The sequence below is a fragment of the Elaeis guineensis genome, chromosome 11, assembly GCF_000442705.2.
Source record: "Elaeis guineensis isolate ETL-2024a chromosome 11, EG11, whole genome shotgun sequence".
NCBI lineage: Eukaryota > Viridiplantae > Streptophyta > Magnoliopsida > Arecales > Arecaceae > Elaeis > Elaeis guineensis.
Genome location: NC_026003.2, coordinates 117015258 through 117040909, shown reverse-complemented (window position 1 = coordinate 117040909; position 25652 = coordinate 117015258). Strand labels below are relative to the sequence as shown.

Here is a 25652-nt window from a genome sequence, read left to right as displayed (position 1 = left end):
ATGGCTATGATTGCGGATGCCTTCGTCTCCAAATTGCGTGAGATTCTATTAACCTCTGCAATAGAAGAGGCTACCAAGAAATCAAGAAGCTCCATAGGAGGCTGAAGAGGATATCGGTTGGTCTCGTTGATGCAGAAAATAGACGCTTCGACAATGATGCCATCAACCTTTGGCTGAACGAGCTGCGAGATCTCATGTACGATGCAGAAGATATCATCGACGAATGCAGGATGGAGGGCGAGAAGCTGCTTAGCTCAACCTCATCCTCATCTCATTTGGTTAAGTCGGTATGTTATTGCTTCCCTCGCATTGCTTGCTTGCACAAAGTTAGATTCCATCATGAGATTGGCAATAGTATTAGAGATCTCAACCGTAGGCTTGATGAACTTGCCAAGGACAAAGCTGACCTCAATCTTACACCCGCTCCTCGTCGCGACTACTATGAAAGTGCTAGAATAAGCCGCAAGACATCTCCTGCCGTTGAACCTGATCAGGTAGGAGAGAAAATTGAGGCTGATACGAGGAGTTTGGTGGACTTGTTGATAAAGAAATATAAGAAAAAAATCCCAGTCTTTGCTATTGTTGGCATGGCTGGGATAGGCAAAACTACTCTTGCTCAAAAGATTTACAATGATGAAAAGCTTCGGGACAACTTCAACCAAATGCCACGGATTTGGTTGTGCGTGTCCCAAGATTTTTCCGAGGCCGGGTTACTGAGATCCATCATAGAGCAAGTTGGAGGTAATTCTAGAGAGGCTAACGAGAAGGAAGTGTTTGAACCCATGCTTATCCAACTCATCGCGGACAAGAAGTTCTTCTTGGTCTTGGATGATGTTTGGGATGCACAGGTATGGGATAAGGTATTAAGAAAGCCCTTGCAAAGTGGTTTGGCAGATAGTAGAATTCTGATAACGACTAGAAATATAGACATTGCTAAACGAATGGGTGCAATATACAGTCATGGGGTGGAGAAGTTGTCTCGAGAAGATGGTTGGTCATTAATTTGCAAGATGGTGTTCGAGGAAGGGGATGAACAAGATATGCATTTCTTAAGGCATACAGGGATGAAAATTGTGGAGAAATGTGATGGTCTTCCACTTGCTCTTGGGACCGTCGGAGGGGTTCTTCAAACCAAGGCGAAGAGGCAATCGGAATGGGTAAAGGTCCTTTGTAGCTCAGTGTTGCGGCCAATCCCCTCGTCGCCTGGTCGTCGGGAACAAGCACCTGCAAAAAAAAGCCCACGCTGACCGGAGGCAGCTCCAACGGGGACCCTCCGACGGTCAAGTCAGAGAGGAGACTAGGCAACAGTAAAAAGGAGACAAGGAGCTCTACGGAGAGGGAGAGAGAGAGAGAGAGCAAGTCTGAGCATTTTTCCGGAGGAGCCCCCCCTGTAGCACTGTTGCCTTCTCCGATTTATAGTAGGAGGTGGTATGGCCCCGCCGTCGTGATGTAGACAACTGGAGAGTTATCAAATCGTCGGAAGTTGTCATGCCGCTGACAAAGTTGACAGGTCCTAGGAATTAATTCTCGTCCTTGGCAGGACAGCGCCCCAGGCTTCCTGGCAGGGTAATGCCCCCTGGCATTCGTGCGGCGTTTACTTGATGGGACTGCAGCCCACGCCGCTCATCCGGCATCTAGGAAGGCCTGTAGAGGTGGGACGACAGCCATAAAAATCGATAGTGAGTCGTCGGCGTCCCATCCGATGGGAAGTCGGTGACGGGGGGTCGGCCCTCAGGCGATCGGAGGCGACGTGGGGCCGCTAGGCCGACCCGTTCCGGTCGGGGCGCAATCGATAGCCGCTGTCGATGTCGCCCGCGGTCGGTCGGTCGGATGGAGTCGGTCGGTCAGTCGGATGGAGTCGGTCGGTCGGTCGGATAGAGTCGGTCGGTCGGATGGAGTCGATCGGTCGGATGGAGTCGATTGGGTGGAGTCGGTCGGTATATCCCAACAGTTGCCCCCCCCACTCCTGAGCCTGATGTCGCGTTAGCCCGCGTCTCCACGCGGGTAGGACGTCGGGCGAAAGGAGTGGATTCCTTGCCGAGTCCTGGACCGAGTTTGCCAACCTCACCGGCAGATGGTTCGGTTAAGTCGATGTCAGGTGTCTCATCGTCCGATGATGGGACGTCAAACAACCCGGTGTCAGGCGATCGGGTGCCGGACGATCTGGTGTCAGGCGATCGAGTGCCAGACGATCCGGTGTCAGGCGATCGGGTGTCCGGCGCCTTTTGGGGAACGCAAACCACCATCCGGCGCCAGTTCTGGGAGCGCGGGTCGCTGTCAGGCATCCCATCGGGGATGCGAACCACCGCGGGCAATTTAATTTCGAATCGCGGCCCTTCCGTCACGTGTCAGGGGTTGTTGGCCCGGCGTCCCTCGCATTTAATGAAGGCGGCGTGGCCTTTCCGGGATGGGTGCGCCGAACCGTCGGATCGGAAGGGGGCCAAGATGCCACCACGTGTCGCCCATCCGAGAAGTCTCGGTCGGCGCGGCATCATCTCGACCATCGAACTGCCCTATATATATGGGGCCACTACTACTCGAAGCTCCATTTCTGACGGTTTTGCTGCGGAGACTCTGCCCAAGCGGTCTCTCTGTCGTCGACGGCAGCTGCGCCCAACCCCACTCCCGTAAGGGTTCGTTCGGAGCTCGTCCCCTCTTCTGTTTTGCTTTAGTCTCCTTTAAAACCCTTTCTTTTCCTCCTCCTTCTTCGATCTCGTCTTCCTCTCGGTCCCGGTGTTATGGCCAGAACCTCACCTCAGGAGGCTCGGTCGGAGAACCCGACCGATGACCTTCGGTCGACTCCAGAAGTTGAGGTTTCCTCGCTTTCGGGGCCGAATGTGGATCGGCTTCGGGATCAGTATCGTATCCCAGAGTAGTTCCGACTTTCCGCCCCAGAGGCCGGCGGTCGGGTCAACAACCCGCCCACGGGCCAGGTGGCACTGTACGTCGAGGACCTCCGGGCTGATCTTCGGCTTCTGATTTCGGAGTTCGTCCGGAATCTGCTAGATTATTACGAACTTTGTCCGTCGCAACTGGCGCCGAACTCTGTTCGGCTAATAATTAGCTTCGCCCTGTTGTGTCAGCTTCTGCCGACCAACTCTCGTATCTCTCTCTTCCGGGCATTTTTTGTCCTCCGACCCCACCCTAAGGCTCGAGGGTGGTGGCTTTTCAACCCCCGGAAGGGTCTTTCCTTTATCACTGGCCTTCCATCGTCCATTCACGGGTGGAAGAACCAGTTTTTCTTTGTTTCTTCTTCTTCTCCCTGGGGCTTCCCTTCTCACTGGGGCATGCCTCGAACCGAGGTAAACGAGAACAGCCGAGTGGAGGCGGACGATCGGGAGGACTTCCACCGACTCAAGGATATGTCGGTCCCGAAGCAGAGGGAGCTTGTTACCGAACAAGCCCTCTATGACGCTGGCCTGAGCTTGGTCCCCCGTCTAGGTATCGCCCGATCCATCAGTTGTCTTTTTATTTGGCATTCGTTCTCGTGCATATACTGATCTTTCTGTTGGCATCGCAGGGACATCGCCGAGGATGAGACCGACCGACACTGAAATCAGATAATATGCGGCGAGGAAGAGGCCGGCGTCGGGGGCCGGACCTTCACGGCCGCCGAAGAAACCCTCCACAGCAGCGCCGACCGTCGCAGCGTCGGTGACCGATCAGTCGGAGCCGGTGATTGCGCTTTTGGCTCCGACGGTGCAACCGGAGGAGCGGCAGGCGGAGGAAGCGGCCGAAGGAACGTCGGCGGCTTCGCCGATGGGAGTGGCGTCGGACGTCGTTCGAAAACCCAAACGTTATCCGTCGGCTCCCGCAGCTGCAACGAGGGGTGCTCAATCAAGCTCGAGCATCCCCTCCTTACCCGATCCACTGGCTGGGGCGGCCGATCGGGGGAAAGCCCCGATGGATCCTGCTGACGACACAAGGTCGGGGAGTCGCACCGCGCCACCTGACGCTCAGGTCCCCGAAGGAGCGTCGGCGCTGGCCGACCACAATTTGGCCAGGAGACTGTGCCAGGGGATCCTTCTCCCAGCCGATGTGGAGGTGCTGAAGTCTCGGCAAGTGACCAAGATGCTATCTTCGTTCTATCCGACCATGGTCGGGGTAAGTTCCACTCCGTCTCCTTCCTTCTTAGTGTTTTCATTACTTCGCTTTCCTGACATAGTGCCCACGTTTGCAGCTAATCTATACCATGTCCGAACTTGAGGCCGGGTACCAGAGGTTCGGGAACGTCTGGGTGGCCTGGAAGGACAGGGCGACGGCCGCCGAAGCCGACAGGGCGATGCTGGTCGAACACCTAAAGCAGTCGACCAATCGGGAGGCGAAGTTGGTGGACGAAGTCTCTCGTCTCGGGTCCGAGCTCAAGTCGGCCCGAAAGGAAGCAAAGCGCAAGGGTCGGACTGCGCACCGTCTGCGGCGCGAATGGGACGGAGTCGCCGTCGAGCTCGAGGGCGAACGTGAGCAGCTCCGGATCAGCCTGGAGAACCTCGCCAAGGCTGAGGAGGACTTGCCGATTGCCCAGGTCGATGCCGACATAGCGAAGGCAGAGGCGGAGTCGGCGAAGGACTCTCTCGATCGGGTGGAAGCGGAGGCGAGGTCGGCGAAGGAGTCGGCGAGTCGGGCGGTGGATGACTTCCGTGGCTCCGACAGGTATCGAGAGGAGATGCTGGAGTCCAGCTTTGTGTCGTACCGGATGAGGTACGAAGATGGTCGGGATGCAGTCCAAGCTCTGTACCCGAAGCTGGACCTCAGCGGCATCATTCCACCGGGGGCCGAGGACCAAGCCACGAAAGAGATGGCCGACCCGTCGTCGGGGGGCGTCGCTGCGGCGGGAGAGGCCGTCCCGGAACAGATTGCCGAAGGAGGGACGACCTTGACTAATGACCAGGCTCCGACCCATGATCCAGCGCCGACTGCCGGTCCAGCACCGACGAACGATCCTGCCTCGGCCGTCGACCCAGTGCCGATCATGGTGGATACACCGGTCATCCCCGAGCTTCCGTCAGTCGAGGAGATTGACTCCGAACGATGATCGCGGCCTTATCTTCCTTTATTGTTTTTGTTTTTCTTTGCCCATTTGTAACCGGGCTTCGGCCCGATTTTGTAATCAAATGAACTTAAGAAATTTTCAGTTCCCTTTTCGACTTCCTTTTCTTGCCTGTTGGAATGTACTCGTAATCGTGGGGTCATAAGGTCGGAGAGCTGCAGCCTTGGCGTGCCGCATTAGGACACCCAACGTCATCCCGAGTCGTTAGTCGAGATAGTCGGTGGTTCGGTATAGGGTAAGCAAGGCGAACCCCGACCATTGATCGCCCGTCTCAAGACCTGGACCGAACATCCGTCGTTAGATCGTAAACCGAATGCCAGAGTCGAACGTACGTCATCCTGGCGTGAGTCGGGGGTCGACCGACTTCCAGGTGTGAGTCCGCTGAGTTGGCCGTGCCGGCGGAGTCGAAGGTTGTTCGTGGGGAAGAAAGTCGACCGACTTTCGGGTGTACCTCGATGACCCTAATGTCGTCCGATGCGATCGATCGGACTGCGTCTGGTACATCATCGCACGCAGTCGACGTGTCTGGTCGGGAAAGCGATGGCAAGTCGAGTTCCCCTTACCCAGACTTAGGTTGGGCACTTGTGTAGCGCCGTGTGATAAACGGTGGTAAGCCGAATACCCTTCGACCGGCCTTGATCCGGTCGGTAAGTCGTGAACGCGGTGTTGGTTGCGTTGGCGCTTTTGCCTTTCCCGGCCGGAGCAGGGTCGGCGAGTCGGCCGATTGTTCTGCCCGAACGTTCTAGCCGAAAGTTGTAGAAGGAGTGTAACTCCCATTTTCGCAAGTGCGTCGGTCCTTTAAACGTTCGACGCATCATCGACGGTCAGTCCGACGGCCCGCAGTAGAACGTTAAGTCCGTGTTGGGACGTCGGAGGCTCGCATTCCCTGGTGAGCGTCGAACCACAGTCGAAAGATCGAAATTCCAGACTCTGAAGTTCAAACTGAGTTCGTATTCCAAATGGGGGAGGTACAGAGTTCACTGATAGTACAACCTCAAATTGTCGGCGTTCCAGGTTCGGGGAATGGGTTTCCCTTCCAGGGTTTTCAGTCGGTAAGCTCTTGGTCCGTAGGCGTCGGCTACCTTGTAGGGTCCCTCCCAGTTCGGGGACAACTTTCTCTAATCCAAGGATTTTGAGACCTCCGCCTTTCTCAGGACCAGGTCTCCAGGTCGAAAGAGCTTTGGCTTTACCCTGACATTGTAATATCGGGCCACCTTTTGTCGGTAAGAAGCCATACGAAGTTGTGCCTCGCGTCGGAGCTCGGGCAAGAGGTCCAAGTCGGCCCTCTGACACTCGGAGTTATCCGGCTCACGATATTGCTCGACCCTAGTTGATGGCAATCCGATCTCCAGCGGGATCATGACTTCCGTTCCATAGGCCAAGCTGAAAGGTGATTCTCCGATCGGGATACGGGGTGTCGTCCGGTACGCCCATAGGATGGAGTTCAGCTCTTCGACCCAGAGGCCCTTGGCTTCATTCAGTCGAGTTTTGAGCCCATGCAATATGGTCCGGTTGGTCACCTCGACCTCGCCGTTAGACTGTGGATGCCCGATCGAGGTTAGTCGGTGCGTGATCTGAAATCTCGCACAGAAGTCTCTGAAGTCCTGGTTGTCGAACTGCCGCCCATTGTCAGTAATGATGGTGTTTGGCAGTCTGAACCAGAAAATGATGGACTTCTGTACGAAGTCTTCCATCTTTCGCTCAGTGATTTGTGCTAAGGGTTTGGCTTCCACCCATTTAGTAAAGTAGTCAATCACGACGATGATGAATTTTCGTTGATCGGATGTCGGAGGAAAAGGTCCGAGTATGTCGATTCCCCACTGGGTGAAGGGCCACGGGGCGATGACCGGAGCAAGCTGGCTGGCGGGTTGGTGTTGTATGTTGGCATACTTCTGGCATGGTTCACACCTCCGAACCAATTCAGCAGCGTCCTTCTTCATAGTGGGCCAGTAGTAGCCCTGTCGCAGGACTTTGTAAGCAAGGACTTGCCCCCCAAGTGATCACCACAGATCCCTTCATGTACTTCTCTGAGGGCATAGTCCGCGTCAGTCGGCCCCAGGCACTTCAGCAAGGGAAGGGAGAATGACCTTTTATATAGTCGGTCATCGATCATTACGTACTGGGAAGCCGCCCACCGGAGTCGTTTGGCCTCCGCAGGGTCTTCGAGGGTAGATCCGTCGGTCAGGTACTGAGCGATCGGGTCCATCCAGCTCGGCTCCGTCGCTAATTGCAGTACTTCCTCGACCTCGTCGATGCTCGACCGCTCAAGACTTTCCACGAAGGTCCGGCCCAAGGCGCCGTAGTCGGATGTCACGAGCCTAGAGAGCGCATCGGCCCGAGCATTTTCCGCCCTGGGGATGTGGGAGATTTCGAAGTACTCGAAGGGCGCCACGAGATCTTTCACTTTTCGGTGGTATTTGACCAGGGTCGGATCTCGTGCTTCGAACTCGCCTTTGATCTGCCCAACGACCAGTTGAGAGTCGGAGAAGACTTCGAGTCGGTCAACCCCGAGCTCCAATGCTAATTTCAAACCCGCGACGAGTGCCTCATACTCGGCCTGATTGTTGGAGGCCTTGAAGTCGAATCGGAGGGCGTGCTCGGTAACCACCCCCTTCGAGTTGGTGAGCAGGAAACCGGCCCCGCTCCCTTTAGTGTTGGAAGCTCCGTCAATGTGCAACACCCAAGCCGAATCGGGGTCACAGTCGGAGGTCCCGACCTCCGCGGGGCTTCCCTCCCCCGACGGTAGGTCAGCCGTCGGGCATTCGGCAACGAAGTTGGCTAGAACTTGAGCTTTGAGGGCAGGTCGTGGCCGGTATTGGATGTCAAATTTGCTCAGTCTCACGGCCCATTTCGTCAGCAGTCCTGATGTGTCAGGGCGGTGCAAGATGGCTCTTAGGGGCTGGTCGGTGAGGACCACGATGGTGTGTGCCTGGAAGTACGGACGGAGTCGCTGTGCCGAAATGACTAGAGCGAAAATAATTTTCTCTGCTTTCGAGTATCGAGTCTCAGCTTCATGGAGCACCTTGCTGACATAATATATCGGTTGGTGAACCCGGTTCTCGTTCTCTCGGACGAGCACCGAACTAACCGCCTCCAGGGATGCAGCCAAGTAAAGGTACAGGACCTCCCTGACCTCTGGTCTTACGAGGAGTGGCAGAGAGGCCAGGTACTTCTTCAGTTCCTCGAAGGCTTGTCGGCACTCGTCCGGCCAAGAGAACTGCTTGGCTTGTCGCAAGGTTTTGAAGAACGGGAGGCATCTCTCAGCCGATCGAAAAATGAATCGGCTGAGCGTGATGATTCCTCCGTTGAGTTGCTGCACCTCCTTCTTGGTGTCTGGATGTCGCATATCGACAATGGCCCTGATCTTCTCGGGGTTAGCCTCGATCTCCCATTGCGAGATGAGGAATCCTAGGAACTTCCCCGAGGTCACTCCGAAGGCGCACTTGGTTGGGTTCAGCTTCATCCGGTGCCGTCGTAGAGTGTGGAAGGTTTCTTCGAGATCCTGGACATGATCCAGAATTTGTGCACTCTTTACCAGCATGTCATCGACATACACTTCCATGTTGTGCCCGATCTGATCTTTAAAGACCTTGTTGACCAGTTGTTGGTAGGTGGCGCCAGCATTTTTCAGTCCGAACGGCATTACTCTATAACAGTAGAGGCCCTTGGCGGTCACGAAGGTGGTGTGTTCCTCGTCTTCGGGCACCATCCGGATCTGATTGTACCCTGCGAAGGTGTCCATAAAGCTGAGCAGTCGATAGCCAGACGTCGCATCCACTAGCTGATCGATCTTCAGGAGTGGAAAGCTATCCTTCGGACAGGTCCGATTCAAGTCGGTGTAGTCGATGCAGATCCTCCACTTCCCGCTGGTTTTTTTCACCATTACGACGTTGGCGAGCCAATCGGGATAAGTGGTCTCCCTGATGAAGCCTGCCTCGAGCAGCTTATCCACCTCCTTGTCGATGGCCTTCTGTCTTTCTAGAGCGAAAGATCTTTTCTTCTGCCTTACCGGCCTCATTGCTGGGTCGATGTTGAGTCGGTGGGTCATCGTCTCTGGGGAAATTCCCGGCATATCCGCCGTCGATCAAGCGAATACGTCGGTATTTGCCTTCAGTAGCTCTGCCAAATGTCGCCACTCGGGGTCGGGTAATTTAGACCCGACCCACACTTTTTGGTCGGGGTTTCCCGCTATCGCGATGGGAATGAGCTGTTCGACCGGCTCGCCCCGCTCTTCTTCTTCCCGTTGGTCCAGCTTATCGACCGTCAGGGGGCCCTTCGATTCGTCGCTTTGAGCGGAGATCTGAAAGCATCGACGGGCGAGGTGTTGATCTCCGCGCATCTCTCTGATGCCATTTTTGGTCGGGAACCGAACCAGGAGATGATACGTCGAAACTATCGCCTTGAGGGCGTTCAGTCCGGATCTTTCGAGTATGGCGTTGTAGGCCGAGGGCACCTGGACGACCGCGAAAGTCAGGAGGACCGTGCTTTATCGTGGTTCGGCTCCAGCCGTCACGGGCAGGGTGACCTCTCCTTCCACCGCGACAGCATCTCCAGCGAAACCTATCAGGGGCGTAGAGACTCTTTTGAGTCGGTCGGCCGACAGTCGCATCCGTGAGAAGGTCGAGTAAAACAGAACGTTCGTTGAACTTCCATTATCTACAAAAAAAATTTTACATCATAATTGGCTATTGTTGCCGAGACAACAACAGCATCATCATGGGGGATTTGGATGCCCCGAACATCTTCTTCCGTAAAAGCAATTACATCATCTGAGCGTGGCTTCTTCGTTGGCTCCCCCCCAGCAGACGTCCCCGGGCCCAACCGTTTGGAAATCATATTGATGACCCCGACCGTTGGTCGGTTATCGGTCGCCTCTTCAGTCGGCTGGGGTCGTCGGTCGGCAACTGGTCGAGCCGGCGGGTTCCTCCAAAATTTATCGAGATACCCCCGATGGATGAGGGCTTCGATCTCATCCTTAAGCTGGATGCATTGCTCGGTATTGTGGCCGTGGCCCCGGTGGAATCGGCAGTATTTTCGTCGGTCGAGGCCCTTTGCCTTCAAAGGCGGAGGCCGTTGCAGGTACTCTTCCCCTTCGATCTCCATCAAAATCTGCGCACGAAGAGCGGAGAGGGGAGTGTAAGAATCGTACCTGGGGTGTGTCGACCTCGGGCTCCGACATCGGGGCGACCTCTGGTCCCATCGTGGGGGTGGTACCCGACCGTCGGTCGGGGGCCTGCTAGGCACAGCAGGGTCCCGACCCTTCCTTCGCTTCTCCTTCGGGCCCTTGGGCTCAGCCAAGCGTCGGTCGGAAGCTCCTTCGTCCGTGTGCATGTACTTGTACGCGCGCTCCAGCAGCTCAGCATACGTCCGGGAGAGGATTTTGTCCAGGGAGGAGGTGAACCGGGATGCCCTCAGCCCGCGCTTCATGGTCGAGACGGCCATGTCCTCATTGAGGTCCCGAACCTCGAGCGTGGCCGCATTGAATCGCACCACGAAGTGTCGGAGCATCTCATTTTCTCCTTGTTTAAGAGAGAAAAGGCTATCCGATGTTCGGGGTGGCCTCTGACTGGTGCTGAAGTAGGCCGCGAAGGAGTACTCGAGCTGTCTGAAGGAGTGGATACTTCCCGATCGAAGATCGGAGTACTAGGCCCTGGCAGCTTTGCGTAGCGTGGCGGAGAAGTCGATGCAAAGGAGAGCGTCGGTTGTCTCCTGAATCGTCATGAGAGCTCTGTAGCTCTTCAGGTGGTCGATCGGGTCGGTGGAGCCATCGTAAGGCTCCACATGCGGTATTTTGAACCGACTTGGGATCGGCTCGTCAAGGATGAGTCGGGAGAGAGGTTGGGCGGTCTGGAAGTCAGTGTCGTTCGAGGATTTCTGCCCGTCCACCTGCAACTGGGCAAGCCGACGGTCGATCTAGTCAAACCTGCGTTCGTAGTCATCGATCCGTCGGTGCTGAGAGACCCCAGGAGTAGAGTCTCCGGAAGAGTCCGAGAGAGAGGTGGACGGCGTTCGCAGTCGCTTCTCCTTCCTCGCTCGTTCTAGCTGGGAGGGAGAATGCCATCGGGACCGACGGGTATCGCACCGCGGCCGCCCCTCCTCCTCTCCGTGGGAGCGCTGTGGCAGGTGCTCCTGTGGGGGCGACGGAGATCGATGCGGGCGTCGGCGGCTGCTCCTGGAGGGCATCGGACGTGCCGCCGGTTGCCCGAGCGGTGATGGCGGCAGCTGGACCGACTGTTGCTGAAGGCTTTTGACCGCATCCGTCAGCACGGTCATCTGCCGCACGATCGTCGCAATCTGCACCTCCGTGGTCACCGCGGGGTGCGGAGAGCTGGGTTCCGCCGCGGAGGGTGGAGGAGAGGCCTCTTCCCGACGGAAAGAGTGCCTCGCCGACCCGGTGGCCCTCGATCGCTGAGCTCTTATCTTTGTCATGTCCCCTCTACCTGGCACGCCAATCTGTTGCGGCCAATTCCCTCGTCGCCTGGTCGCCGGGAACAAGCGCCTGCAAAAGAAAGCCCACGCTGACCGGAGGCAGCTCCGGCGGGGACCCTCCGACGGTCAAGTCAGAGAGGAGACTAGACAACAGTAAAAAGGAGACAAGGAGCTCTACGGGGAGGGAGAGAGAGAGAGAGCAAGCCTGAGCATTTTTTCGGAGGAGCCCCCCCTGTAGCACTGTTGCCTTCTCCGATTTATAGTAGGAGGTGGTATGGCCCCGCCGTCGGTGATGTAGACAATTGGAGAGTTGTCAAATCGCCGGAAGTTGTCATGCCGCTGACAAAATTGACAGGTCCTAGGAATTAATTCTCGTCCTTGGCAGGACAGCGCCCCAGGCTTCCTGGCAGGGTAATGCCCCCTGACGTTCGTGCGGCGTTTACTTGATGGGACTGCAACCCACGCCGCTCATCCGGCATCTAGGAAGGCCTGTAGAGGTGGGACGATAGCCATCCAAACCGATAGTGAGTCGTCGGCGTCCCATCCGATGGGAAGTCGGTGACGGGGGGTCGGCCCTCAGACGATCGAAGGCGACGTGGGGCCGCTAGGCCGACCCGTTCCGGTCGGGGCGCAATCGATAGCCGCTGTCGGTGTCGCCCACGGTCGGTCGGTCGGATGGAGTCGGTCCGTCAGATGGAGTCGGTCCGTCGGTCGGATGGAGTCGATCGGGTAGAGTCGGTCGGTATATCCCAACACTCAGCATGGTCATTTACGAAGCATCCAAATGAGGAGATGGTCCCATTGTACCTAAGCTATCTGGATTTACCGCCTCCTCTCAAGCAGTGCTTCACTTACTTTTCATTATTTCCTGAGGACTCCCTAACCATTAGAACTTATTTTGTTAGTAATTGTATTGCTGAGGGCTTTATAACATCCGAAGGCAATACGCCCATGGAAGATGTGGTGGAAGGGTATTGGAAGCAGCTGGTGCAAAGGAACCTTCTACAGCCAGATCCTGTACATTATCATGACGGAGGTTGCAGGATGCATGACCTGTTGCGATCTCTAGCACAGCATATAGCACAGGATGAGTGCTTCGTCGGAGATGCACAAGCCCTTGAAAGAAAGATCGAGGCGTCATCATCATCATCGACAAAACTACGCCGTTTATCAATTGATGATGAAGAATTAGAAATCATACCTGACTTGATAATGGAACAGACATCCTTGAGGACCTTGTTATTCTTCCGCACCCCACTTATTGATGATCTTCCAGAGGATCTCTTCAGAAAGCTGAGGAGTTTTGAGGGTTCTAGACTTAAGTGGAACAACCATTAACAATCTACCGACTTCCTTTGGAGATCTCGTACACCTTAGAAGTCTTCATCTCTATACGACTCCAATAAGAGAGATACCGGAGAGTTTAGGGAATCTTAGAAATCTCCAATTCCTGTTATTCAAAAATTGTGAATATTTGCACAGCCTCCCTAGCGGTGTCCTCAGGTTAATCAGTCTAAGGGATCTGGAAGTCGAAGATACAGCACTTGATGGTCTGCCTATGGGAATAGGGAGACTGCAGCAATGTAACACCCCGACCCAAATTGAGCCCAGAATCAACCCACAGTAATAAAAAAAAAAAAAAAAAAAAAAGAGAAAATGGAAGGAGACTCCCGAAGGGAGTCTTCTTCTCCGATGAATTCCGATCGGAGAAGAGTTCTAGGACTCTTAGAACTCCAGGATCCTCTATGAATAAGCCTCCCTTCTCCCTCTCAAACCTCCACCGGTGATCTTCAAGCTTAAATCCTCCACTTTTCCTCGTGGAACCCGTGGCAGCCTCTTCTCGTGTTCATCTCAAATACTCGTCGGAGACCTCACCGGAGTCGGAGGTAAACCCGTCTTCTCCTTCTTCTCTTCCTTCCCCTCCTTTCCATGGCCTCGTGCACCCTCGCCGGCCGTCGGGATCACCGAAAAATCCATGAAAAGGGCGAATCCTGTTTTGCTCTGTTTTGGCCGGACTCTTTCCTCTCTTTTCCGGCCACCGGCGCTGCCGGTTGTGGCATCTCATTTTCGAGACCAGACCCTCATCTCTCTCTCTCTTTCCTGAAGGTATAGGCCGCCGGTGACCGGCTAATGATCGGAAAATAAAAGAAAAGTAGCGATCCCCTGTTTTCCGATCTCTTCTTGATTCTCGCCGGCCAAACCTTGCCGCCGGCCGTCCCTTGCTCCATCGCCGCCTCCACCTACTGTCGGACTTCCGATGAAGCCGCCGCTTTCGTCGAAGTCGAGCCACTGAACCCTCTCTGGTCCTCCCCCTGTTTCGGCCCAAGGGAGGCCGCAGGAAGAAGAAGAAGGAAAAGAAAGAAAAGAAAAAGGAAAAGAAAAAGAAAAAGGAAAAGAAAAAGAAAAAGAAAAAGAAAAGGAAAAAGAGAAAAAGAAAAAGAAAAGAAGAAGAAGAAGAAGAGAGAGAATTTTCTGTTCCCTCCTTTCTCTCTCTTTCCTCTCTCCTCTCTCTACCTTCTCTCTCCAGTTTCTCTCTCTAGATTCTCTCTCTAGATTTTTTTCTCTCTCTTTATGAATTTTATCTCTCTAGTATCTTTCTCTCTTTGATTTCATCACGGATCCTAGAATAAATTTGAAATAAAAATATGATGATTTGAGTTTGCTTCAAAATTCGTATGGTAGATCTGATCTCAGTCCGATCCTATTCAAAATTTATAACATTTGATTCATATTGAGTCACCCTGATAGGACCTCTGATGATCTCGACCATGGTTGCCTCATCTGAAGGATACGAAGATTCTCTCTCCACTTTCTCTCTCTACTTTCTCTCTCTAAAATTTTCTCTTTCTTCATGGATTTTCTCTCTCTAGAAGTCTTATGGATCAGTGGAGGATCCTGATACATAGACAAATCTTAATTTTGATTAATCCTAAGAAAAGTCCTCGATTTGTGTATTAGAATCAATCATCGGTAATTTCTCTATATGTGATTTTTATATTGATCAGGGTTATGAAGAAATGATTGTCTGCATATGATATCAAGTAAAATATTTTGTTAGAGAAATTCATAAATCAAAGAAGAACATTAATTTCTGTGTTTGGATCAGTCACTGATAAAGGTAAGAATTCCTGTACATGATCACCATTATATATATGCTATTTTACTATTGGTCTTACATTATTGGTTTTGCATCGTCGGATTTGAGATCGATGAATTTATTATATCTGAGATACTGTTATTTGATTTTGAGCATTAGTATATTATGTCAATATGTATGTATCAGAGATTGATGGCATGATTATATGGATATGATATATCTGAATTGATCATAATGCAAGTCAGAATTGATTTGACGAAATCAACACATAATGATTAAATGAAAAGAAAGAGATATATGGTATGGACTAGTCTTGTCATAGAGAACAGCCCGTCAGGAGCTTATGCCTGGGACAGCCCCACTGACTTACAGGTGGATCAGCCGGTCAGGAGCTCATGCTTGGGACAGCCCGTCAGGAGCTTATGCCTGGGACAGTCCGCCAGGAGCTTATGCCTGGGACAGCCTCTCACGGGCTTTCGTACGTGGGACAACCGGCCAGGAGCTCATCCTGGGACAGTCTTGAAAGACTTTTTAAGTGGATTTGATCCGGATGATCACTGAGGTATAGACTTGGATAGTTCAGAGCCAGAAAGAAAATGTTAAAAATCATGTGATTATGAAAGGAGAAATGAAAGATAAGATGTGAAATAATTGTTGAACAAAAATATTTCACCGGTTAACATATGATGATGCACCTATTTTAATAAGATAGAAAATTTATGGATGTTTGCATTATTCTGGACATTGAACATGAGATTTTATATTTTATTACTTATTCTTATTTTCAGATTATATTATTATTGGTATGATATAAAAATTCTTACTGGGCTGTAAAGCTCACATCTCTTCATCTTTTTTTTTTCAAAGTTACAGGATGCTTATGATTGGCTATGGCTTGGATTTACGGATGAGCAGAAAGATAAATAGAGTGTCATAGTAACTGATCAAAGAATTGAAGAAATTTAAATTATAATTATGCAAGGTTTTACAAATTATTGTTGAAATAAATTATTATGGATGTTAAGGTTGTAATGATTTAATTTGGCCTTGCATATTCTTTAGGGCTTGCTCTAAGGAGTGTGCGGCCATCACGTATCCGACCTGGGTGTTGGGTTCGGGGCGTGACAGAATGGTATCAGAGCATAGGTTATGATCATTAGGGATTATGATATAAGTGATTAGAATATTACAGAGTGATATCAGAACTTAGGTTATGATCATTGGAGATTACGATATAAATGATTAGGATGTGATAAAATAATATCAGAGCTTAGGTTTAAGATCACCAGAGATTTTGAAGAGATATTAACACTTTATGTAAGATCAATAGGATGTGACAGAGTGATATCTGAGCTTAGAGTTTAGGTTATATTCATTTGGAGACAATGATACAAGTGATTAGAATATGATAGAACAGTATTAGAGCTCAGGTTTAAGGTCACTAGGGATTGTCATATAAGTGATATCAAAATTTTGAGATTATAATCAATAAAGTATGATAGATAATATCAGAGTTTAAGGTTATAATCATTAAGGATGTAATAGAATGATATTACAAATTAGGTTATGATCATTAGAGAATATGATTTAAGTGGCATATGATATCTATAATAGAATTGACGGGTTATATCTTAGATTTCAATTAGTAAGGTTGACCTAAGTATAAAAAGAGTTGACTTTGAAATGAAGTGGGAGGTATTGATAAGTTATGTTGAGTATACTAGATGATTTTGGAATGTAAAACTTATATGATTGAAGATCATGATAATTTTTTTTAATTTCGATGATAATTATTGGAGCATTATGAATTTTGGACTTATCAAAAGAAAGTTAATTAGGGTATGGTCTAAGAAGAAATTACATCATATGAGAGAGAAATATTTTTGAACACTGAACTCATAAGAGAATCATATATGAAACTCAATCTTAGATAAAAAATATACTTGAGTTTTTATTATGAGAATATGAGATACACATCTTGGTGAAATCTTTGGTTACTCAAAATATCATATTCTGAATATGATTTCTTGATCTTTCAAGTTACATTGAATTTCAAGTCAATAGTTTATTTTTCTAAGTGGATCAAAAATATTTTGATATTATTGTTAAATTAAAAAAAAAATTATTTTGTCAGAGTATGATATACAGGTTATAATAATTCATATTACTATCTTTGGATTAGATTTTTTTTATTGTGATTGTTGAAGATGGTGAAGTGTATTAATTATTCAAGTCAAAGTTCGGATTTTTGAATTAAATTAAGGCATCTTGTTAGCGTTAAATTTTGAATGACTTATACAAGGGACAAGATTTTGTATGGATTTATCGATTAATATTAAGGGTTGTGATGAAGAGAGCTCTATAAGAAATAATCAAGTTGATTCTACTGAAGGATGTTGGCTTGAGTTCTTCTAGTTTGTCAAGTTAGAATTAATTCTTTTAAAAAGAAAGATTGATTTAAGAATTATCTAAATGATTGTAAGGTAAATCTAAGGTTAACTCCAATTGATTCTAGATATGTTGGATTCTTGAAGAGTGATGAAACTTATGCAATGATTTCAAATATAGAAAGTGGATCAAGATTTAATTTTTATATGCTATACTCGAAGGTAGTAAAGATAAAGAAACTAAAAAAAAAAAAATTGCCCTAAGTCTTATGTGAAATTTGAAGGTAAGATCTATCTTGGATTGATCTAACATATAAGGATATTTTTTTTATCTTTGATAGACTTATATAATTTGATAAATTAAGATCAAAGTATACAACAAAAGCGTGGTAGATTAAACTGATTAGAAATATTAATAATTTTTTTAAAAGATATTATAATGGAATACATTAGTTGCAAATAAAGAAGAATTTTATTGATAATGAAAGGATGTTATAAATTTTGATCTAATCTGATCATAACCGGATAACTTTTGTTAGTAGATCATTTCATTGTAGATAATGCCAAAAAATTTTAGATATCTCAAATTTATTAATAGCTTGATAGTTCTGATATTAGTTCAAATTTAGAATATCCTGACATAGATCTCATTTTTTTAAAAAAAAAAAAAGTTAATAATGTTACTTGGACTGATATAGAAAATTGAGGTTTTCTTAAGATGAGAGTCTATATATAAAATTTGTTGGAAGGTCAAGAGAAGAAAGAAATCGATGATTGTAAAGAGTGTCCGATGTTTGGCCTTTATTTATTTTTCTATCAAGGGTAGTCTGAGATAATTATGAATTTCGAGTGGAATGTATTAGACAAATAACGATGGTATATAAATACAAATCCAAAATATTACAGTTCTTCAAAAAGTTGAGAAATCAATAAGAGGAGATGAATTTGAAATTTCAAATAATTTTTATTATAACAAGATCATGAGAAATAAATAATATATATATATATATGATATTATCGTAAGCTTGTGAATAACATGAAGAATATATACTTTAAAATAGATATCTCAAACAACATAACTTAATTTCCAGGACGAAATTATTTGAAGGAGGGGAGAATGTAACACCTCGGCCCAAATTGGGCCCAGAATCAACCCACAGTAAAAAAAAAAAAAAAAGAGAAACGGAAGGAGACTCCTGAAGGGAGTCTTCTTCTCCGATGAATCTCGATCGGAGAAGAGTTTTAGGACTCTTAAAATTCTAGGATCCTCTATGAATAAGCCTCCCCTCTCCCTCTCAAACCTCCACCGACGATCTTCAAGCTTAAATCCTCCTCTTTTTCCCATGGAACCCGCGGCAGCCTCTTCTCGTGTTCATCTCAAATACTCGTCGGAGACCTCATCGGAGTCGGAGGTAAACCCGTCTTCTCCTTCTTCTCTTCCTTTTCCTCCTTTCCATGGCCTCGTGCACCCTCGCCGGTCATCGGGATCGCCAGAAAATCCATGAAAAGGGCGAATCCTGTTTTGCTCTGTTTCGGCCGGACTCTTTCCTCTCTTTTCCAGCCACTGGCGCCGTCGGTTGCGGCATCTCATTCTCGAGACCAGATCCTCATCTCTATCTCTCTCTTCCCTGAAGGTATAGGCCATCGGTGACCGGCTAATGATCGAAAAATAAAAGAAAAGTAGCGATCCCCTGTTTTCTGATCTCTTCTTGATTCTCGCCGATCGAACCTTGCCGCCGGCCGTCCCTTGCTCCACCGCCGCCTCCACCTGCTGTCGGACCTCCGACGAAGCCGCCGCCTTCACCGGAGTCGAGTCACTGAACCCTCTCTGGTCCTCCCCCTGTTTCGGCCCAAGGGAGGCCGTGGGAAGAAGAAGAAGGAAAAGAAAAAGAAAAAGAAAAAGAAAAAGAAAAGGAAAAAGAGAAAAAGAAAAGGAAAAGAAGAAGAAGAAGAAGAGAGAGAATTTTCTTTTCCCTCCTTTCTCTCTCTTTCCTCTCTCCTCTCTCTACCTTCTCTCTCCAGTTTCTCTCTCTAGATTCTCTCTCTAGATTTTTTTCTCTCTCTTTATGAATTTTATCTCTCTAGTATCTTTCTCTCTTTGATTTCATCACGGATCCTAGAATAAATTTGAAATAAAAATATGATGATTTGAGTTTGCTTCAAAATTCGTGTGGTAGATCTGATCTCAGTCCGATCCTATTCAAAATTTATAACATTTGATTCATATTGAGTCACCCTGATAGGACCTCTGATGATCTCGACCATGGTTGCCTCATCTGAAGGATACGAAGATTCTCTCTCCACTTTCTCTCTCTACTTTCTCTCTCTAAAATTTTTTCTTTCTTCATAGATTTTCTCTCTCTAGAAGTCTTATGGATCAGTGGAGGATCCTGATACATAGACAAATCTTAATTTTGATTAATCCTAAGAAAAGTCCTCGATTTGTGTATTAGAATCAATCATCGGTAATTTCTCTATATGTGATTTTTATATTGATCAGGGTTATGAAGAAATGATTGTCTGCATATGATGTCAAGTGGAATATTTTGTTAGAGAAATTCATAAATCAAAGAAGAATATTGATTTCTGTGTTTGGATCAGTCACCGGTAAAGATAAGAATTCCTGTACATAATCACCATTATATATATGCTATTTTACTGTTGGTCTTGCATTATTGGTTTTGCATCGTCGGATTTGAGATCGATGAATTTATTATATCTGAGATACTGTTATTTGATTTTGAGCATTAGTATGTTATGTCAATATGTATGTATCAGAGATTGATGGCATGATTATATGGATATGATATATCTGAATTAATCATAATGCAAGTCGGAATTGATTTGATGAAATCAACACATAATGATTAAATGAAAAGAAAAAGATATATGGTATGGACTAGTCTTGTCATATGGAACAGCCGGCCAGGAGCTTATGCCTGGGACAGCCCCACTGGCTTACAGGTGGATCAGCCGGTCAGGAGCTCATGCCTGGGACAGCCCGTCAGGAGCTTATGCCTGGGACAGCCTCTCACGGGCTTTCGTACATGGGACAGCCGACCAGGAGCTCATCCTGAGACAGTCTTGAAAGACTTTTTAAGTGGATTCGATCCGGATGATGACTGAGGTATAGATTTGGATAGTCCAGAGTCAGAAAGAAAATATTAAAAATCATGTGATTATGAAAAGAGAAATGAAAGATAAGACGTGAAATAATTGTTGAACAAAAGTATTTCACTTGTTAACATATGATGATGCATCTATTTTAATAAGACAGAAAATTTATGGATGTTTGCATTATTCTAGACATTGAACATGAGATTTTATATTTTATTGCTTATTCTTATTTTCAGATTATATTATTATTGGTGTGATATGAAAATTCTTACTGGGCTGTAAAGCTCACACCTCTTCATCTTTTTTTTTTCTCAGAGTTACAGGATGCTTATGATTGGCTATGGCTTGGATTTACGGATGAGCAGAAAAATAAATAGAGTGTCATAGTATCTGATCAAAGAATTGAAGAAATTTAAATTGTAATTATGCAAGGTTTTACAAATTATTGTTGAAATAAATTATTATGGATGTTAAGGTTGTAACGATTTAATTTGGCCTTGCATATTCTTTAGGGCTTGCTCTAAGGAGTATTCGGCCATCACGTATCCGACCCGGGTGTTGGGTTCGGAGCGTGACAAACAACTAAATAAACTTTTGGGATTTGTGGTGGGTGGTAGCAAGGGCCATAGATCCGGCGTAGGAGGAGATGACAGGGAGATGGAGCACAAGGGACGTCAACAGGGGAAGTTCTGCACCTTGGAAGAGTTGAAATCCCTCCCCAAACTCGGGTATCTTACCATATACAAGTTGGAGAGGATATCAAACAGAGCTGAAGCAAGAGCTGCTGCACTTGAAGCCAAGCCCCATCTCGTCTTGCTACAAATGTATTGCACGCTACAGAGTAGCTCTTCCGATGTGCAGCAGCCTGGTGCAAATGCTCATGAGGAAGAAGATATCAAGAGAATAGGGGAGGTCTTCGATCAGTGGCTATCAATAAGATATCAAGAGAATGGTGCAAATGCCTTGAATCTCTTACAATCAGTGGCTACTTCGGCAGTGAGTTTCCCAGTTGGATGATGACACCCTCCTCGTCATTGCTTCATAACCTGCGATGGCTGGTTCTGAAGAATTGTGCTCTATGCCACCCTTGGGAATGCTACCACAGCTAGATGCCCTCAAAATTAAGGGTGCTGCAGCAGTCACGAGCATCGGGTCTGAATTCTTGTCGCTGGTGGGTGGCAGTGCTGGTGCTAGGATGGAATGAAAGAAAAATAGGCTCTAGCATCTCCCCCTACTTCCCCAAACTAGAGCAACTTTTATTTCGAAACATGCTTAATTGGGAAGAATGGTGGTGGGGTGGGAGGGGGAGGACAACCAGACAACACCGTTACTACTTTCTCTTAAGAAGTTGATCATGTAAGAATGTCCGAAGTTGAGGTGTCGTGCCTCGAACCTAACATCCATGTGATGATCACATACTTTCTAACTAGAGCAAGCCGGCTCAAAAATAATTCATTACAATCTCAATATCCATAATGTCTATTTTAATAATCCTTAGTGAAACTTGCATAATTACAAATGAAATACATTCAATCCTCTGATCAGATATCAATAACACTCTATCTATGCATCCGCTCACTCGCAAATCCATACCATAGTCAATTATGAGCATCCTGTAACTCTGAGAAGAAAAAGAGAAATGGAGAAGTATGAGCTTTACAACCCAGTAAGAATCCCACATATCATACCAGTATAATAATTTAATCTGAAAATAAGGATAAGTAATAAAACATAAAATCTTATGTTCAATATCCAGAATACTGCAAATATCCATAAATTATCTGTCTTATCAAAAGAGATACATCATCATATGTTAACGGGTGAAACACTTTTATTTAGCATTAGTTTCATGTCTTGTCTTTTATTTCTTTCATAATCATATAATCTTTAACCTTTTTCTTTCTGGCTTTGGACTAATCAAGTCTATACCTTAGTCTCCATCCGATTAAATTTTCACTCATAAGCCTTTCAAAACTGTCCCAGACATGAGTTCCTGACCGGCTGTCCCATGTATGAAAGTCCGTGAAAGGCTATCCCAGGCATAAGCTCCTGACAGACTATCTTAAGTATGAGCTCCTGACCGGCTGATCCACGTATAAGCCCGTGGGGGCTGTTCTAGGCATAAACTTCTGACAGGCTTTCTCAGATATAAGCTCCTGACGAACTGTTCCACATGATGAGGCTAGTCCAAATCATATTTTTTTTATTTAATTATTATATATTGATTTCATCAAATCAATTTTAATTTATAGTATGATCAAATTAGATATGTCATATCTATATAATCATATCATCAATCATATATGCATATTAACACACAATATATGTACATTGAAAAATCATACGAGAAATCATAGTATCTTAACATGATAATCCATCAACATGATTCCAACGATATAAAACTAAAGATACAAATCTAATCATAAAAATAGTATATATAATGATGATCATATATAGGGATTCTTACTTCTACTGGTGATTGATCCAAGCACAGCAATCAACGAACTCTTTGATTTATGGATTTTGAAAATAAAATATTCTGCTCAACGTCTTATAGAAACAGTCACATCTCTACATGATCAGGATTAAATATAAAAATCATAAAGAATTAAGGACAGTAAAAAAAATAAAATTATGGTGAACGATCCTAATATCATAATTCCAGTATCCCTCCTAAGATCAACCAAGATTGAAATTTGTCTAAGTATCTGGACCCTCCACTGGTCTATAAGACTTTTAGAGAGAGAAAATTTTAGAAAGAGAAAATTTTAGAGAGAGAGAGAAACTGGAGAGAGAATCTCTATATCCTTCAGATGAGGCAATCATGATCGAGATCATCAGAGATCATATCAAGATGATTCAATATGGATTAACTATGATCGATGTTATAAGTTTCGAATAAGGACCAGACTAGGATTCAACCTACTGCATGAATTTTGAAGCAATTCTATGTCACCTTATTTTCATCTCAAATTTATCCTAGGATTTGTGATGCAGTTAGAGAGAGAAAGAGAGATCCTAGAGAGAGAAAGAGAGAGAGAAAATCCTCTCTCTTTTTATTTTCTTTTTTCTTCTTTTTCTTTTTTTTTCCTTCTTCTCTTTTCTTCTTCTTTTTTCTTCTTCTTTTTTCTTTGGCCGAATAGGGGAGAAACGGGTGGTTTGTGGCTCTTGGTCGGAAGACCGGCAATGGGTGGCGGTGGTACAAGTGAAGGTTCAATAGTAAGTCATGACAGCGAGTGACTGACGGTGGTGGAGCAAAGGAGGGCCGGCGGCCAGGTCCGGACTGCAAGAAAATCGAGTGAAGAATTTCAGAAAAACAGGGGATCCATCCATTTTCATATTTTTTCGATCATTGGCCAATCACCGACGGCCAAGACCCATAAGAAAGGATAGCAGGGAGGTCGGGGTTCAAGATCCATAGGTGCGGCACTGTGGGCGGTGACGCTGGTGGCCGAAAAAATGGAGGAGAGAGGCTCATTCAAAATAGGGAAAACAGGGACTGTTTTGTTTAAATGCAAATCCGGCGACCGCCGGCTTCAATCGGGCGTCGGCGACCAGAAAACAATGACAAGAAGAAAAGGAGAGAAGGGAAAGGGAGCTTACCTGGCTTCGACGGCCAGAAAAGGGTTTCTGATGAGCTATCTTTCCATCCAAGAGCTCGTGGAGAATCCTTGAGAAATCCCTCTAATCTCTTAAAAATCTCTCAAAATCCCGTGATAGAGACCTAAAGGGAGGGGAAGGGATTTTATAGAGGGGTTTCCTAGCCTTCGCCGGACTCTATCAGTCCAATTTTATTGGAGTCGGAAGGGAAGAAGATTTCGGTTAGGAGTCTTTCTTCTCCTTTCTTTCATGGGTCCTATGGGCTCACAGGATTTTGCCGGGCCCAAGAGCCCCATGGTCTGGGCCATTACATGAGGTCCCTTCCGGAGAGCCTCCTCTATCATGCTACCGCCCTGAAGCAATTAGTCATTCGAGATGCTCATAGCCTGAGAGAAGTACAAAACCTCCCCTCTTTTACAGAATTATTCTTGATTGGCAACTCGAGTTTGGCGAGAGTGTCCAACTTTCCTGCACTTATCCTGATGTATGTGAGTTTGCTTGTGAGGAGTTTATGTATGTGGAGGGTCTGGATGCCGTGGAGCACATACAACTCGATGATCGAGAAGCAGAGTCTCTCCCAGAGTGGTTAGCAGGTGGTGGTGAAGAACAATCGCGCTTCCCTTCTCTCCACAAGTTGACTCTAGAAAACAAAATCTGTCGCCGAGGGCTGCCTGACTGGCCTCTGATCTGATGACACATCAACCATCTCATGTTGAAGCAATCAGGTCCCCCCCTCTCTCCTTTTTATATTCTGATCAGATTGCTTCATGATGCCAGTATTATTTATCTATTTTCTTTTCTTGGGGTGGGATAAACATTATATATATTACCCTGGAGGCTGGAGCTGCTGCTTTGATCCATTCGGCCCCATCCATTGATGTCTTAATATTGCTCAAACAGAGTGCATATTGTATAAGCATGAGGACGAATTTTTTAGCCGTCCCCAATGAGATGTTGTTTCATCATGTGATCTTAATTTTCTCCTCTTCTTTCCCAAAGAGTTTGATATCTCGGTGCAGGTATCTCTCATCATCTAATCTTCATGCTTGGCCAGAAGATACAAACCCAACATAACACGCAGAGTGTGGTATTGGTTCAACACCCAGTCCAGGATGGGATCCTTCTGCACAGTACAGAAGAATTGCATCTGTACACGGCACCCCCACTCATTGCCTTCTTATCCCCACTCCGCTGAACCACCACCCATGGAACTGGGCTCGGTACGATTGAAAGCTGAAGGGAGGGCCAATTCCTCTTGGAATCACATTCCTGCCCCTTGACATAAATGGGAAGAGATGGTACCATCCAAACCAAGAGCTAGATCGTTTTTTTATTTTTGGGAGATATCATTCAAGTTTCTTAGGAAATTGTAACGTGAGAGAATGTATGGACATCGAAGATATTCTTTTCCTTGTTATTGGATGGCAACGAAGCAAAAATCGCCTGTCTATTCTTCTTGGTTAGCAGGCTTCGCCCTTTTTCTCTTCAATTTCTCAGGGTGTAAAAAGAATAAATCGATGTATATCTGCCAACTGTAAGAATAATGTGCAAATGCTAACTCGTCTTTATAATTTGCTTTGTGAGAGTTGGTTCTTAACATGATACTTCTTATGAGGAGATGATAAGATACTTGACATCGGGATTAAAAATTAGAGGACACCAAAGGGATGCAGTGGATGCAGGCCGTCTTTTGTGGAAATAGAGCAAACCCTTGCTTGACGAATATATACACCGTAAGAAAGTGGAAGAAATTTATTTAATATGATTATTATATGATATATCCATTATTTGGGTAAACTGAAGGAAGAAAATGCAAGGTTGGTTTCATTTCACCGGTCCTTCCAGGTTAATCTTCGGTGAAAGAGCTATACTTGATGGAGTAGCCTTTGAACCTATGCAAGATAAAATAAGGATGATTAAATAAAATATATTTTTTAAATGAAATGTTATGTTAAGAAATTCGTTAAAAGATCTT

General features: G+C 46.8%; 1 pseudogene; it reads left to right on the top strand.

The window, feature by feature from the left end:
• Nucleotides 1-24603, top strand: LOC140852509 (putative disease resistance protein RGA3; annotated as a pseudogene).
• Nucleotides 24604-25652: the final 1049 nt, after the last annotated feature.